The 18,363-nt window shown below is 38.3% G+C and overlaps 1 protein-coding gene across 1 annotated transcript in view; it reads left to right on the forward strand.

Annotated features, from left to right (window-relative positions):
* The first annotated feature begins 8,886 nt into the window (after nt 1–8,886).
* The window catches only part of LOC308703061 (band 4.1-like protein 1), a 67,583-nt gene continuing 58,106 nt past the window's right edge, over nt 8,887–18,363 (forward strand). The window contains 2 exon segments of the mRNA XM_081386328.1: nt 8,887–8,946; nt 9,311–9,460. The gene's annotated coding sequence lies outside the window, so the exon portion shown is untranslated.

The raw sequence follows: 18,363 nt of genomic DNA on the forward strand, positions 1-18,363 counted from the left end.
GGAAATGCGATTTTTTTAAATGTTCAGAATGATCAAATGTTGCTTACCTAGATTTATAGCGCGTGCTGACACCACCCACCGGTGAGCGCACGCGCGCTCACACACACACACACACACACACGTGTATAGTTTCAGACGGGCGACTAATGCTTTGAAACATGACAGCTCATGTCAGCATGATATTAAAAGTAGCGCACTTCGTATAGGTCCCTTTAGTCCCTTATTTTGTGTTTAGATAGCCTATAGGATGTTATTTGCACTTTGTGTCCATTCCACTTCAGGAATTTTAGCAGCTAATCTTTCTCACCGTTGAGGAATTCGCTCATGTTGATGTACCTAGTCCATTATTTATTATTTTACCTTCTGAGCTGGAAGACATTAAGTTTGGCATCCTTTGAAAACCAAGCATGTGGTTTCTGGTGTGCCTCAAGTTTACAAAACTACAATAGCTATAGTAAATTGTGTTATATGTAACAACCCTAACTTTTAACACCTCAAATACAAAATAGATGCATTCTGAATACTGCAATAATCATCTGTGCGCAGTACATTCACCTTCAGTCAAATTAGTGACACTGTGAGGCATTTTTAAAGGTTTTGGGATGTTTTAGTAAACAGAAACTCTGCAAGAATGACATTTTCTTTACAATATGCTGATGTAGTTTGACAATAATGTATGTACACTGTAGAAAGTGATCAGTTGACTTAAAAAAGTGAGGAAACCTCATGAGTATTGAAAAACCAGTAACACTTTACAATAAGGTTTAATTTGTTAACATGAGTTAACTATAGTTGCAATACTTCTATACTATACGGTATTTTAATCTTAAAGGAGAACTCCGGTCAATTTTAAAAAATTTTGTACATTTGGAGTGCTGTCAATACAGAGAACAACGACAAAAATCAGTGTTGCCTACACCGAGTTATTCTATTTTTAAAATTTGCACCCTGTTGACTTCAATGGGGCAAGTACTAAACCTGCTTTTAGTCTCTTAACATCCTTCATGTGTCATTACAAGTGCACAGAAAATGTGAGTGATTCCTTCAGAGTGAACACGAGTGAATCTGACTGCAGTAGATGTGAAAGATATGTATAAAAATGATGTTATTTAAGCCAGCGTTTGTCAACGTTGTGCAACGTTGTCAAAATGATCTACATTCACACGAATCTGCGCAAGCGACTAAAAACACTGTATTATGCAAGCTGGGCCAGTTGGCGATGTCACTTTGTAAGAAACACTATGTGCCTGTAGACTGAACACGTAAGCACGCGCCTTTTCAAAAATGTATGTTTTTGTAGTCTACGCAGAGACAATAACAGTATCGCTTTGAATCCTGTTTTAAAAGTTTGCATTATCAGGCCCCCAAAACGCTGTTGTCGTGTAAACGCACAGCCAAAACACATAAAAATGTTCCTGTTTTTAGTTGAAGACTTGTGTAAATGGACCCTAAATAACAGAAACTTGGGAGATTGGATACCACACAAAGACAAACAAGAACTGGCAAGGAGTAATGAAGGAAACTAGATGAGACACAGGTGAAACTAATCAGTAACCATGGCGACTAACTAGGGAGTAATCAAGGACTAAACTCAAAGGGAATACAAGAAACAGAAGCACAACAACAAAATGACAAGTAATCCGAATATAATTCATTCAGTACCCAGAGTTATACAACGGTGTTGTTTTTGTCTGTATCTTGTTCTATTCCTAACTGATAAATTCATATTTTAATGTAAAATGACATATTTACTTATCTGAATTTCATGAGGGTCTTGGCAGAAGCCATGTTTGGGCATGGGACATGCCTATCACTCACCCTGAATCAAACCCACAAACATCAGGAAGTTTTCCCATCCAACACCCTGGTTAGCTTCAGTGGAGAAAAAGGAATTCCACACCAATTATTTAGGGGGAAAAAAGAAAAGAAACAATTCACTCGCAAGAAACTCTCATTTTTGTGGATAGAGGGAAATAAGGGCTTTCATATCAGTAGCTGTAATTTTGCAATCATTGCAAAGTAATTTAAATTCAGAAATACTTTGAATTGACCCTAGACTGACCGCGCATTAATTCAAATAAATCAAATACATATTATTATCCTTTGTGGATATCATTTCCAAAGGTGCTTATATAACAACAAACAAGGTTTTCATAAGCACTTTCAGTTATTATGATGAAAAACATTTTGGGAGCCCAACTCCTGAGGGCATTAATGCACGCAATACCTGGGGGTTTGAGTATTTAAGAAGCTCTACCTCAAAAGCCACTAAGGACATGAAACAAAAATATATGTAACATCAGTACTCAAACATATATGCCCAAAGCAAACACAGTTTGATTGTACAGCCAAGTAAAACAACACCCATGTGAAGCTTTGCCCAGACCCAGCTGTGAAACTACAGAAAATCTCCAGTTTAATCACTTTCATGACCTAACCATAGAAACAGGCAATAAAAGAACCCCTTCTGCAAACTAACATTCCACTTGGACAAAAACTTCAGATGTATGGTTGATATAAAAATAAATATTACTGAAAACAAATGGCTAGTGGGCAAAATAAAGCTCATTTTAGTATGTGTTGAAAATGGCCAGGCATTTTTGTTATATGAAAAATCTGCAGCCTCTTCTATTTGAAATGTAATAGTTTACAGAAGTTGAAGTTTTAGAGTAGAGAGACATATAATTTAGTTTGGAGGAAAAACTAACATTTTAATCTCCAATGAACATACTGTATATTTTCATCAAAAATAATTCTACAGATCTTATCATTTGAGAACAGACTTGGAATGTGAATCCTTATTCCATATAAGAAAAGAAGTGAATCTTTATTTTTAAAGCACCATTTCTAAAGAAAAGCTTTGAAACTAATATGGTCATTTTCTGAGAGACGTCTGAATGACATTGAGTTGTTGGGTGTCCATTTGTTTGCAAATCGCTGGAATCCATAATGTGTTTTACTACAGCCTCTGAGAATCTGTGAGAATTCAGGTTGAGTGAATTTGGGAAATTACAGTACTTTTCTCACCATTTTGAGACTAAATCAAGTGGGCATTTGGGGGACACTCACCAAGTTCTGGTTCAATTCATTAAAAATAAATACTTCAATGTAGAATTCAAATTGCATCAAAAACATTGGAGAGCACTCAGGCATGGTGAGATTCAAGGAATTGGCAGACATTACTGAGACCTGATTAGTTCATTATGTTGGAAGCCTTCGTTCCCAGATGGCTCACAGACTAGTGTCTTGCGGACTTACTAAATTTGCTTTTGGTTTATAATCCATTAAAAAATTATTTTAAGGAGTAACTGTCATTGCATTTTCTCAACTCAATTTGAATTTCATTTTAAAACATCCATTACACAGAGTAATACAGTTCATCAAACACTCTTAAACACACTATGCACTGATCTGATGTTTGAATACTCCTGTGTCTGATCATAATGCCTTAAATAGAATTTAAACTCAATTGCTCTGATGCACTACATAAGCTCAGTTACAAGATCGCCTGCTTCTCTGTCCGCACACACATAGAGAGAAGATACTTGGGCCTTTAACTAGAATACATTAAACTTATCTGCTGCAGATCTTGCATCAGATACTCCAAATTGACTCATAATAGATCCCAGAGGTAGCATATAGTGTGAATAGTAGTGGTCCCAAAATGGATCCCTGCGGTACACAAGTGTTAGAGAGTAGCCTACTCCTACTGAACTTGATAATGGTCAGATAAGTAGGTCACCATGATTTTGCCAAGTAAGACATGCTCAATATGACAATATATCTGTCTGAAATTTTTGTCCTAAACCTATCCCTTCCCATAAACCTAAGCCCATGCATAAGTTATCCCTAAAATCAATAATGATAGGTGAATAACACTGATGTAAAAGCACCTAACCCTGGATGTAAGCCTAAACTTGACATAAACTGTAAACTTGTCCCTCAAATCTGATTGGTTGATTGAAATGTTGTTCCAGGATCAACAAAGAACAAATTGTTCTTGGTGAAATCACATTCACCCAGATTAGTTGAACTGTGCCAATGCGATTCCACTTATGCAACAAAGTTTTCGATTCAATCTTCTCCACGCACTATAGGAACAAAACTTTTTTTCTAAAAAAAAAAAATGGTCGAAGTCCATAGTAATCGATTGTCGAGTTCACGCGCGTGATCATAGGTAACTAAACCTATGCGCGTGAACTCGACAATCGATTACTGTGGACTTCGACCGAAAACAGGATGTAAATACAGGTACGAGCGCTGGCTGAATTATTATCATTTTTATTAATATCTTTCACATCTACTGCAGTCAGATTCACTCGTGTTCACTCTGAAGGAATCACTCACATTTTCTGTGCACTTGTAATGACACATCAAGGATGTTAAGAGGCTAAAAGCAGGTTTAAAACTTGCCCCATTGAAGTCAACAGGGTGCAAATTTTAAAAAGAGGATAACACGGTGTAGGCAACACCGATTTTTGTCGTTGTTCTCTGTATTGACAGCACTCCAAATGTACAAAAAAATGAGCTCAATGTTAAAATTGACCGGAGTTCTCCTTTAAGTAGTATTTAACAGACACCAAAAAACAAACAGCAATAATCCAGTAACAAGCGAAGATAACATTCAAGTAGCAAAAAACTAATGTCACTTAAGGGTTCCATAGTATCACAATAAAATGCAATGCATTTTTAGATCAAGTACATAATTTTACTTGATTTGTTGTTGTTTTTTTACTTAAAATTCTGAAGTTCTAAGTTTTATATTCCGATATTGTGATTTTTTCAAGTGTAATTGTAGTTGTAGGGAGTTATTTTTATGCATTTTTTTAGTCCTTTTCACACTGTCAGTATGCGCACAAATTATTATTATGCTTGTATTGTTTGATTGTGGTTTGTTTCATTTTTGCTCATTCTGAAATCATTTTAGTAACTTTGTTGCTTTGTGTTGTCAGGATGACCATCTTTTTTTACACACTTACCAACCATGTTATTCTCAGGAAAAAATTTGCTATATCATTATTATCACAGCAATAATAATGCACCCTCTCCCTCAGATAAACGTGTAGGTGGAAAGAGTGAAACATCGAATTTTATTAAAACAACTCAGTGACAAAATCTGGTTAATATTTGACTGGTTGTTATATTTGTCCTCCCTTAAAAGTCAGCTCTGGCAAATTCTCCCTTTTTCTTCCAATATGTACAACGAGTAAGATGAACTGAAAGAGGTGTTTTATCTTGGTTTGAGACACACCTCCCTCCCCAATCCAATTGATCATTCCAGATAACAAGCCTTGCTGTATCAGGCAAGTTGTTGAATCAAGTTTTCTATCAAGGCCAAGATTTTACAATGGATATCAATGGCGACCCAATACATCATGCAAAAGTAAAGCGAATTTCCTTAAATTGAAACACTTTAATGTATTACATTACCATCAACTCGAAATTATGCGAAAATGATTAACCTGCTGTTTTTTTAAATGTCTTGAATTGTTTTCATGGTTTCATGCTCTCGTTTTTTAAAACAAACCATTCTCCTGTAAGTGAACCCATATTAAATGAAGTCTGGGTTGTATTTTATGTTTTACTTTGCGTACTTTTGTTCATAGCTTGAAAGGATGAGGGCATGTCATGCAACCTGTCCATGTTGGCATTTGCCTCACTTGGCTATGGCTTCTACAAAATGCCAGATGAATTTGTGTCAAAAGATTTGGACGCACGCATTGGACATCTACAACAAAAGATAGGATGTGTTTTCTCCTCCCTTTTAAAGGCCACAAAGCATATTTATTCTATTCACAATTATATGGTTAGTTGAGTTTTATTATTTGCATTAAGCATTATTTTGTCCTGCTGTGTGCAACTCTGACATTTGGCTCATATTTAGGTTGCGACCTACTAGTGTAGGTGGGCTGTGGGACATTATGACAAACAGTATGACAAACAGTTCCCTTACTATCTGATTTTATCTCTAACATGACAAATGAACTTTTCTTGACATTCTCTCCAAACCACAAAGGACTGAAAACAAGGGTGTTGTTTCCCAGTAAAATATGCATAATGATGGTAATTACTCGAAAGATCGCCCTCGTCTCCCGACAATGGTTTTCCCACATATTCTGTGCAATGCAAATGGGAGTAACATTCACAACACAGTCCACTGTTTACAAAGCACAAAGACCTGTGAATGAACCATTACATGGTCAGGAAAAAAAAATATGCTGCCATCCTCTGGTTGAAATATTAATAGCAACAGTTCCAGCTGTAGGCTACCAAGCAGATTTGTTATTTATTGTCTATTGTTTATCATTTCACTTCAGTGGTTGTTTAGCATATATATGCGAGGTACAATAGCCTAATAGGAAATGTGCTCTGTAGTGGGAGTGCATTTGTAATTACAGCATAGGAAATGAGTGTGCATGCTGCTGAGAAAATTACAGCGGAGTGTATTATAAAGGAATTCTTCTAGCTTTTTTCCATTTGTTCAGGAAATAATAAAACTTTCTCTAGAACAATGGCTTCATACATGCCTGTACACACACTTGTGTATATAAGGTCTGTCATTTGCACACTCCACTGTCATTTTCTCAGCATGCACACTCGTTTCCTGTGCTGTAATTACAAATGCAATCCCACTACAAAGCATTTCCTATAATAGGGCTGATTATGCAATAATACTCCAGGTATTAGTGCAATTATTTGTATATATATATATATTTATAACAACATTAAAACATTTTCTAAAAATAATAAAATAAAATAAAGAATTCAGACAGCAGGCCTTCACAATTTATGATTGCTTTCAGTTTCATCAGCAATGCATTTGGATGCCTTAATTCATAAGTGAAGGATTTCTATCAGTCATGTCAAAAATTTAAATTCTGTCATTAATTACTCACCCTCATGTCTTTTTAAACCCGTGAGATTTGCCATCATCTTCGGTTCATGTAGAGAAATTCATATAAAGTGATCGTGTCTTAAAAGCCTAAGTTCATTTAAAGTGATTGTGTCCTTTAAAAGCCAAAATTCATATAAAGTGACCGCTCAATTCATGGATTAGTAATGAAAAACTAATCCATATGAATTAAGCGGTCACTTTATATGAATTTTTAGGCTTTTATTTACATATAAACATTCATAAACTCAGACATCAGTTGTGGTAAACTGAAGCTCAAGCATGTTCTCTTGACGTAAGAGAACCAATGAGGTTTGTTCTCGTGTTACGCAGCACGTTTGAGCTTCTGCAAGAACCAATGAGGTTTGTCCTTGTGTTACACTTTGAGCTTTTGTAAGAACCAATGAGGTTCGTTCTTGTGTTACACAGCACGTTTGTGCTTCTGTAAGAACCAATGAGGTTTGTTCTTGTGTTACACAGCACGTTTGAGCTTCTGCAAGAACCAATGAGGTTCATTCTCATGTTAGGCAGCACGTTTGTGCTTCTGTAAGAACCAATGAGGTTTGTTCTTGTGTTACACTTTGTGCTTCTGTAAGAACCAATGAGGTTTGTTCTTGTGTTACACTTTGAGCTTCCACAAGAACCAATGAGGTTCATTCTCATGTTACGCAGCACATTTGTGGTTCTTGCAGCAGCTCAAATGTGCTGCGTAAAGGCCCTTTCACACCGGATGCGTAACGAAAAAGCGAATAGTTCGTGTGCGAATAGTTCGCGTCAAAACCCATCACATGAGCCGCGTAAACACGGTCTCTATCTCTATCTTTGACGATTAGCTTTCTATCCCAAATGTAGTTTAGCATGCTAGCCTACACAGCACAGGACTATACAACAACTAAAACTATCACACAACATACTCACAGTCGTGATAACTGAGTTGGTTGGCAATGCTACGCCACACAATCATTGTCCTTGTAGTATATGATTGGCTGAAGTCTTTTCTGTCGCCGCAAATGGAAAAAAAAATCGACATCGAAACGAAAAAAAAAAAAGTCGTTTTTTCGCCGCAGCACATTCGCGTTCGGTGTGAAAGCACTCATTACACAAACAGCTGATCAAAAAATAAAACCATCGCGCGAATTATTCGTGCGTAAAAATCGCGTCCAGTGTGAAAGGGCCTTAACACGAGAATGAACCTCATTGGTTCTTGTGGAAGCTCAAACGTGCTGAGTAACATGAGAATGATCCTCATTGGTTCTTGTGGAAGCTCAAACGTGCTGAGTAACATGAGAATGATCCTCATTGGTTCTTCATACGCAGCATGTTTGAGCTTCTGCAAGAAACAGTGAGGTTCACTGTTACAGCACGTTTGAGCCTCTGCAAGAACCAATGAGGATCATTCTCATGTTACTCAGCACGTTTGAGCTTCTGTAAGAACCAATGAGGTTCATTCTCATGTGTTACTCAGCACGTTTGAGCTTCAACAAGAACCAATGAGGTTCATTTTAGTGTAATATGCAGAAGATTGATCTTGTTCTCAGATCAATGTTAAAGTCCAACTGAAATCAAAATTTACCCTATTTACTTTGTTAGCGCATATTAATAGTCTTGTGGTGAAAAATTAATCCGTGCAAGTTAATACACAGAAAAAAATAGTTTGCCGTCGTAATCTTTAATCAAAGTCTGAAAAGTTACTTCCGGTCTGGAATGGCGTTCCTTCTCTGATGATGTAGGTTTGACGGCCTGGGTTGGGAAACGCTTAACCACTCCCCTCAAACCGTTAGTCTGCTATGAGTGAGAGATGGAGAGGAGGAGCGCTAGAGTAAAACCCTGCCCTCTGTTCAATATTCCGTTTCACTGGGAAATACGTCACAACACTGGAGAAAATTCGTTTGCAACTTCCGGTTCACGCGGACTTAAAATGTAAATAAAAGACAGAATTTTCATTTTTGGGGAACTACCCCTTTAAGTGAACTGCAGCCAGCAACTTATTGCTTATGCTCACACTTTTGTCCTACACACCTGACGCGATTTTCCCGCAAAAACGTCCTTTCGGGGTAAGTTGAAACGCATTTTTAGGTTACCTATTTTAAAACATTTTACAGCGTGATGAAGACTTGTCTGTATTGGGACAAAAAAAAGTATTCTATTCAATCCTATTCTGGTGTATTTTGCTCTCTCGCAATATTACATAGGCCTACAGAATTACATGAATGCGGTAGGCTAGTGTAGCCGATATGGACGTACATAACGCGGAATAGAGGCTCACACTACAGCGCATCCGTGATGATGAAATCAGTGCGTGTTCAGTTCAGCGCTGCTCTCTCAGTTGTGAGGAAGGAGTTTGGTGTATCCAGCGCGCATACGCCCCCTACGCTCTTCTCCTCCTCCTCCTCTTCTCCTCTCCTCTCATCCATCCAGGAGCTGCTCTTCCCCCTCCGTCCGCTCATTCATCCTCTCGGACAGTCTCCATCCTTTGACGGTGAATAGAAGCAGCTGGGCGGTGGCATTCGCAAGCCCTCAATGGTCGGCATTTGGACGGAAATACGCGCGTCAAACCTGGAGAGACAGGTAGGGCTCTTTGTTGCGATGTCATCCGGTGTATGTACGCTCACTATCCGTAAAGTGTGCACTAAACAGGTTGAAACAGCGCTTGCAGCGAGGGCTCAGTCCATATGTCCTTGTGACGAGGCTTACATTTTTATATTATTATGTCATTTAACATTTCGTGCAGCAGGCCGGTGGCTTTACGGGGGCTTGCTACTGCTTTCGGTCATGTGGTCATTTATCAACATAAAAAAAAATTGGTTTGTTAGAGAAGACAGTGAAAGGATGCCGTTGTTACGCTGAACAATGCGTGTAAATGAGCGGCTCGCGCCTGTCATTGCACCTTGTGAAGGAGGATAACGCTGATATTAAACGCTTATGTATTACGTGCATAAAGATTAGGCTTTCAGGTGCTGTGTTTCCTCACCGTTGGCCTGGGGCATTTAATGGTTGGCCAACCCCCTATATGTTATTGTATCACGCGCAGAATAACTCTTATCTCCGTGGTCTGAATGCGGTGGTAGGTCATGTTTACTTTAATTTAAAATGTTGATTATTGGTGACTCAGATGTAACTGAGGTGTCTTGGCTGTTTAATGAAAAGAGGGTGTGGCACTAGGGGCAGTCGCGCGCGCTTCGTGTGGCTCGAGAAGCCAATTAACTGAAAGCTGTTGAGAATTATGGAGAGCGCGCGAGTACATACGTTCCAGTACTCACCGTGTTAGTTTGTTATAATAGAGCTTAATGAGCACGCCGAGAGAAAAAATTACATCTGCCAACGCATTTGTAGAAAACAACTGGACTTATGTATTTTTTGGCGTATTGTTGTGTTTTGTAAATATACAGCACCCTTGTGGTTCAAGCCAGATTGTTTTGCTATGTTTTGTTTGAAGAGGCTCAGCTGAGTATACAAAGGTCTTCATCAATTGGATAACAAAGTCTAATTGGTTTTCAAGCTTTCAAATACTGTCTTCCAGGTCTGGAAAAATTATGTAAATGATTAAAATCTATACTCACCCAGATGTCTGTCTGCTCTTTCATCTGGATGAGATGAAAGATGTGCTTTTAGTGAGTTTGCTCATTTGCAGTACTGCTCTATAATAGCATTCCCTATCAGATGTTAAAAAGACATTCTGATGTAGTGATGTTTATAATTTAGTAAGTGAATATTTTTCACTAAGACGCTATTAGATGTTGTACACAATAATGAGATGTTTTGCAGATGTTCAGAGCTCTTGGAGATGTATGCTTACTGGGAAGTCATTAAAATTACTATAATCATTGTGCACGTTCTCTAGTTAACAGTTGATAGGTTGTGGGAAAAGTAAACCCTGCTTAGTTATTTCTCATTTGAATATCTCAGAACTTGTCACGGGTGACAACTATTCAATATTTTCATCCACACAATGTTTATTTTAGGTTTCAGACATTTATATACGCATAAGTACTTGAACAAAAAAAAAAAATATATATATATATATAGTTTGGTCTATGTAAGAGGCAATAATACAATTTGAAAACGTGTTTTATTTACATCAGACATTGTGTTGGTAACTATAAAGTTTATTCTTCTCCCAGTTCACCAGCCACCTACTTTCATGTCTTTCAGGAAAAGTCGATGAATTTATATGTTGTAATTCCAACAGCGTTGATTCTCTGAGTTGTGGCGCTAACATCACAACGTCCACCGCCTGTTATAACTTATAAGGATCTGAGGATCGGAAAATATCAGATATTTCACGATAGTTAACACCTTTGTGAATATTTTGAATAAAAAGGAAAAATTAAATAAAAAGACACATCGTTCATACAGATCTGTTCCAAGACATGCTTGAAGAGTTGGGGTAGAAATAGGTGATGCATTCTAAAAATAATGGCCAGTTTAAAAAATGCAGCTAGAATATTTTAAACGTGTGAAAGGGAAAAAACATTTATTGCACACCTTTCCTCAACAAGCCGCATGATTTGATGTGCCATTCTTTAGCAGAAACTGTGCTGGATGAGTAATGTGCCAAAGTGTAATACTTTAGAGGTTTGTTCAATTACTTAAAAAAAAAAAAAATAGTAAACAGCAGGCACTTCTATTTAGCTGAAAACCAAATGTCTAATTCATGTCAAGGCTGTAGCAACACAAAGTGGCAAAAATTCTGCTATTCCAGAAGCATGTAGTTTGGACTAATTAAGCTCAGCGTGCTATTAATGGCAAACTGCAACCATCCCGTCCTACACACGCCTCCAACATGCTCTCAGCGCCCCTATATAACGTCCCATGAGTTCTCCTGCTGACAGTGTGCTGACATGTATTGCACTATGCTGCATTTGGCAGTTTCAAAACATTTGGTAGGAATGCAACTAAGATCCTGTTTTAACAAACTTTGTTTCCCCCACAAGTACAACCAAAGGTGAATGTGTTACAAAGGTAGTCTTGAGGTAACCAGCCATGTTAATGTTGGCTCAACTTTGCATTTGCAATGGAAAGCAACCAACCCTTGTGTGCATTTCACACATTTGTTTTAGCTTGTGAATGCGGTGGGGGGGGGGGGGCACAATAATAACTCGTATAGGTTTTCAAATTCATGTTTTTGTAGTTTCAGACATTTACGGTAAACTTCGTCATTTTTTGTCTTCAGGCCTCAAAACGCCTTTGTCGTGTAAATTAACGGTCAAAATGCATAAAAAGTTTTCCATTTTTAGTTGAAAACGGTGTCGTGTAGACAGCCCCTTAGGCTGAGTCTGAAACTGGAGGTACAATAGCTGCTTTGTTGTCTTGGCGCACAGACAGTCAATGGGCCCGTTCCAAAATGCCACCCTTAGCCCTTGCGGTCCATTTATCCACCACATTTTGGTGACGTAATGCTGCACAAACTGTCAGGTATATCAGTCCGCCGTGGAGTCCGCATCAGCTGCGACCCGGCAAAAAGATGCATCAAGTTGCTAGTGAAAAACATTTCGAATCATAAAATGACAAATGGGAAACCCTACTGTCTCGCAGATGTAGATTTCACAGATGGTCCATTGCAAGACAAGCTTACATTTCTGAAGCACCTTTTACGGAAAAAAATGTAGCATTACATAATCTGATGATCTAGAACAAATCCAAGTGTGCTTTAGCTTTTCAACAAGTGAATATCTGCAGTACTTTAATCATAAGAATCATAAAAATATAAAAGATAACTACTTATGAATAAATACAAATATTTGATCTTTATTTAATTTGTATTCTGCCAATGAGATTTTATTTCCGTTAATGTTTTTTTTAAGAAATGAAAATATTTTTATGATTTTAGTTTGTGGGGATCCAGCCATGCTGCCCTCAAAAATCAACCAGAAGAAGGCAACTGAATAGACAGGATGTTGCACTATGACATAAAGTGCTCATCTTTGATATAGGCTAAGCCTCTTTCTGTGGCCTTTTTTCCGCCCTGTAACCCGGCAAGATCCATCCTCTCTGCACTGTGTGCTCTTATGGCCTCCAGGACTGACAAACTGATCCTCTCTCTACCTCTCCACCCCCTTTGCAGGGCTCAGAGAGTGTAGATCAACATTTAACATTTAACAGCGTCCCGTTTGCCGTTTATGTCCAAGCAGAGAGTGCCTGTGCCTGTGCCTTTGTGTCAGGGTTGGGAAGGTTTTGATGTTCACAGGGGGAGGGCAGCCTCCCACGGGAGCTTATTTGCCTGTATATGAGTCAGCTGTGTGTATGAAGTTCTGCCCTGATCGTACTGAAGAATGTAAATTATTCAGAAGGCAGTTAAGCTTTGTGGTCTTGTGGGTGACAGCATGATTCGGCCTGATTGCCGTGAGTCAGCGCAATTTTCTCTTGCCGCTTCATCAGACACCCTTTCACATTCATTGGGTTCACTGACATCTTTTAAATGGACACCATGTGGAAAATGAAGGGGTATGTGTCGATGTCTTCCAGGAAGCACTGATACCTTGGAGCTAAAAGCAGTTTTACTTCTCTTAATATCGAATCTGGCTTTGTCTTTGTGTCTTGGCTAGGAGACCCTTATATACTTTCCATCTTGATGTTTTATCGTGGAAATCTAGAGTCGCAGACCTTTCAGATAAATATCACTGCTGGCTGTTGTATCGCTATGCCCCTCTTATCCAACTATAATAAGCGGCACTTGTTAAGGCGATCACTGTTATTATTGCTACTTCGCCCCAAGCTTTTCCCCTATAACCGTACGTTAGTATTAAACTTTGGGGTGTGACTTAAGCCCTATTCGCACTGGATTACTATTATCTGGGGACCATGTGTGATTTAGAAATGACCCCCCCACATCTGAATTTTGTGTGGCGCATTCGCACGGGATAAGCGAAGCCTGTGATTTTACTCGAATTTACTGACTTATCTCCCGGATATGATGTCAATAGGCTATTGCTTGGAAATGTCTTGTCGTTATTATAGGTCTAGCTGTATGATATATCATAAACAGAAGAATGTTCCTTAACGCTTGCTCCTATACATGTCATTCATCTCCATCTAATCATTCTTTTTGTTTTTGCTCTTCTGATGGTTTTCAGCTTTCTCTTTTTGCAAATTGTATAGTTGTATGGTGTATAGCGATATGAACCAGCACCCAAAATACTATCAAAACACTCCAACTTAGCCTCCATTCTTCGCGAAAGATGGATAAAAAGGCGCACAGGAAACAAAAACCTTGAAAAATTATAAACGACCCCGCCAAATCAAAGAGATGCCGATTCGCACGGGACTAATATTATCACGGGACTTCGGTGTTCGCCGAAATATGGTAGGTCATTTGTGGTGGAATTTTTACTTTACAAATTACAGAACCGGCCGATTCGCACGGGATTAAGATCACAGACAACCTCCGCAATTTTTATAAATTACTAGAGGTCACCAGGTAATACGTATCCCGTGCGAATAGGGCTTTACACGTTTATGCTGCAGACATGATGAACTCAAATTGTGCAGCTTGTTTAGGAGAGGTGTGCAATTGCGACTTTATTTTTCGTAATTGTGACTGTGTATGCCATAATGTGACTTTATTTCTTAACTCTTTCCCTGCCACTGACAAGATTTTCCATCATTTATGACACAGAGCTTCTCCGCCATTGACACGTTTTTCCGGCAATCCATATTTTCACTGTTATACGGTGGAAGGGCGCTGTTACGGATCTTCTGAAAGAGTACAGCATCTGCGGATCCAAAAATAGTAGGGTAGGTTTAGGATAAGTGTTTGGTGTAGGCAATCAGTACTGTGATTGAAATGACCAATAAAATCGTTAGAATCGATTGCAGGGCCGTTTCTGCTGATCACGCTGTTTACGCACAAATAAGCTAATTTGATCATCAAACATTCAACAGCTTTTAAATCAGAACTGCCTAACGTAACCGAATGAAATGCCGAACCCATGAAGAGGTATAGGAGGTATATTTGGTGGTTAGGATGGACTTGATACTTGATCTATTTGACCATCGTTCTGAATCTGATCCAGACAAAGATTGTGTCCGAAATCGCCCCGTAACTAGGGCACTATTTGAGGGGACTGCCATTTGTAGTGGAGTCTGAAACCATAGTGGACGTTATTGAGTGCAGTCATTCAATTCCACATTGCACCGCAAAAATGAGTGTACAACCGATGTTTGCTCAATGGCTAGAGAATACCCATAATGCACTGTGAGAGTCGCTGTAAATTTATTCCCGCATCTGACCAGAAGATGGCGCTCGCAGATAAATCATCCATCCATCTGTTTTCCAAACCGCTGGTCCAATGTGAGTACAGCATAATAAACTCCTTCTTATTTGATTATAAAATTGTTTAATTAACGTGTATACATGCTAGTTATACATACGGGCTTTAAATGTTACTGTTAATTTCAACATTTTCTAATGTTTAAAATCAAAAGTTGTTTGATTACATTAGTTAATGCACCGTGAATGAATATGATCAAACAATAAACAGCTTTATTTTTACTAACATAAAAAAAAGATTAATAATTGCTTTAAAAATATATTTCTCATTGCTACATTTACAATTAATCATTTAGCAGATGCTTTTATCCAAAGCGACTTACAAATGAGGAGAACAATAGGAGCAATCAAACCAACAATAGGGCAAGAATATGTAAGTGCTGTGAGTAATCAGTTAGTCTAGCACAGTAATAGCTAATGCATTTACTAATGTTAACAAATGGGACTTTATTGTAAAGTTTTACTATAATAATACATAAATATTGCCAAAATATCACTGCTTGATGGTGGGCTCTTTTGACTTCAGTCTAACCGCCTAACCACACTGAACACATTAGCATCCGCACATTAATGGCCTGACTGTGAGTTTTGCTCAGCACCTCACATTTTATTCAGAAAAAAAGGAGCTTTATAAAATTTGAACTAAAGCGTTTTAGCGTAATATCGTCGTGGTTAAAGACAAACCCTAATGAGTCTGTCTGCCTATACGCTCATTACAAAGTCCATTTGATCTCACAGTCGAGCAATACATCTCAGCCATTGCTGAGACTGAGTCGTTGAGGGAAATGGGAAGGTTGTATTGATAAGTGAATGAGGCTGGCCAAAGGAAAGTCTCAATCATTTGTGAATTGAGTTGGCTACTTTGACTGCCGTTTTAAGAAATTAGTTTAATCAGTAAATGAGCATTCCGTTACCCCAGGCTTTCTGCCATTGCGCTTTGCCAGGACTGACAAGGACTAATCTATGAGCCTTCATTGTACAATTCACTCTAAGAAGCAGACTTCCTCAGATGCCGCTTATTTACTTCAAACCCTTCATACTTTCAAAATCATAGGCTTATATGTAGATTTCCAGAGTTAGCTATAGTTCATGCTTTGAAATTCATCCCTGTGGCTGTTTTAAGGTCTTTGGCATTAGAATTAACCATCTTCTGTGGTAAAAAGCTACACAGTTGATTAGGTCCTCACGTTCACATTGTTTATAGGATTCAGCTTATCAAATCACAATCAGTTATAATATCTGAAGCTTGGTTTACTTAATTGTGAGAATAAAAAAACAACAACAAAAAAACGACCCAACTGATCAACCTTTAATGTCAGTTGTTAAGAGGATACCCACTGGCTAAATTTTTCGTGGCTGCATTGACAGTTCGTGTTTGTGTCACCATGGAAACAGAACTTTACAAAGAACACCCTTCTTTGTTGAAAATCTCTTTACCTCAATGTTGCATAGCTTTTTGCTGTCATTTTCCTGTCTTTAGAGATGGGTTCAGTAAAACAGGCTTCAATCTGTGTGTCAGACTTAGAGTCTGTCATTGTGTCACCGTGACTCTTTTAAAGGAGCTTTGTGACAGTGACAGTTGTGGAGGTAGTAAACACATTTTGGTTGCTGTAGCACGATGTGACTTGATCGGAATGACGACAATGCGTAATGAATAATTGACTCAACATAATTCAACCTGTAGCCCAGAGATACTCAATTTCAGAAGCCAAAGGGGCCACATTTAACCCACAACACTTGCAGGGCCCGCAATTGTATAATATATTTTATAATTGGGAATAGGTTACTGAGTGCCAACTCATTGCTTCAAATGCTGTCATTCGTATTTGCGTTTGCGCTCTGAGGAATGTCAAAGGTTTATAATTACATGTGTTTTTTCAGCGTTGAGCAGTGTAGCCAATCACAGACATGTCTGTTGAGCTCATGGCTGCAGTATCCAATCAGAGGTGTTTAAGGTTAAGGCTGGAATACACTACATGACTTTTACCCCGAAATTATAGTCTGGATTAGTCTCTGCTAGTTGTCGAAAGTCAGAGCTAGTTTGCAGATTTTGATTAAACTAAACTATGATTCCATCCAGTCGGAGGGTATCAAACAAGTTTGATGTTTTGAGACAATTTTAGAGCACACATCCTAGCAAGTAGGTGTACGTTTCTGTGTGAGTTTGTTGCATTCAGAACAACTTGAACAGTCTGGAAAAGTGTGGGAACCTCAGTCATTTAGAGTACATTTACACGATGTGCTAAAAACTGAGAAGTTTTTTCTTTGCACAGATGGCAACGTTATCAAAACGATCCCCGTTCACACAGATCCGTGAAAACAACTAATAAAGCTGCATTATGCTGCCAGTCCAGTAGTTGGCGATGTCACTTTGTAAAGAAAGACTACGCGCCTGCGCACATACACATTCTTTTACTACAGTGCACTCGAGCCGAACGCACATGCCTATTGACACAAATTACACAATCTATCATTTTTTTGTCCGATTTTCATTCTAATCTTGATAAAACTTTATTATTGCTTTGTCTTCTGGGTAAATTTCATCTTCACAAAGCCAGAAACATTCACTGTTATCCCAATTTTAGAGTGTTCTTCTCTGATATAAAGTCCCTTTTCAATTCCTTTTAAGAAAATTTCAAAAGGCTTTGAAAACATGTATCATTCTTGAGTCTGTTGTAAGAAGCCTTCAATTTTTCACGATGACAAAATTGTATATTGTGTTGATTTATGTAATTCTTATAACCTTTTGTGATGATGTCCATATGCCTTTTCTTACTGTTAATATCTGTATCCTTTCATTTGCAAAAACAAGTAATAAAAACTCGGTGAGTGTTTTAGCGCAATTTTCTCACCTCATGGGATCACAACACTAAGAGATAGTAAATCTTTTCCTGGATTTTTTTTGTGCGTTCCCGAGATTAGACCTTCCTTAACATAATGCCGAAAACCCGAAGTCTCTAGGTGGTCTGGTTGAGGAGTAGATAGAAGTGCAAGATTGGTGCGCACAGACGCACAGAACAGAAATCATGAGTTAACAATCGCAATTTGTCTGGTGGAAAATTGCGCTAAAAAAAGCTTATAGATGAAACACATAAATGTGTTGTGCATGGCGTCACCGTTTTCACAGATTTACATTTTTGTAGTTTACATGGATATGGTTAGGGAATAGTTTTCAAAAACTTCAAGTTTGCATGTTCAGGCT

The sequence above is a fragment of the Scardinius erythrophthalmus genome, assembly GCF_964197995.2.
Source record: "Scardinius erythrophthalmus genome assembly, chromosome: 15".
In the NCBI taxonomy this organism is placed as follows: Eukaryota; Metazoa; Chordata; class Actinopteri; order Cypriniformes; family Leuciscidae; genus Scardinius; species Scardinius erythrophthalmus.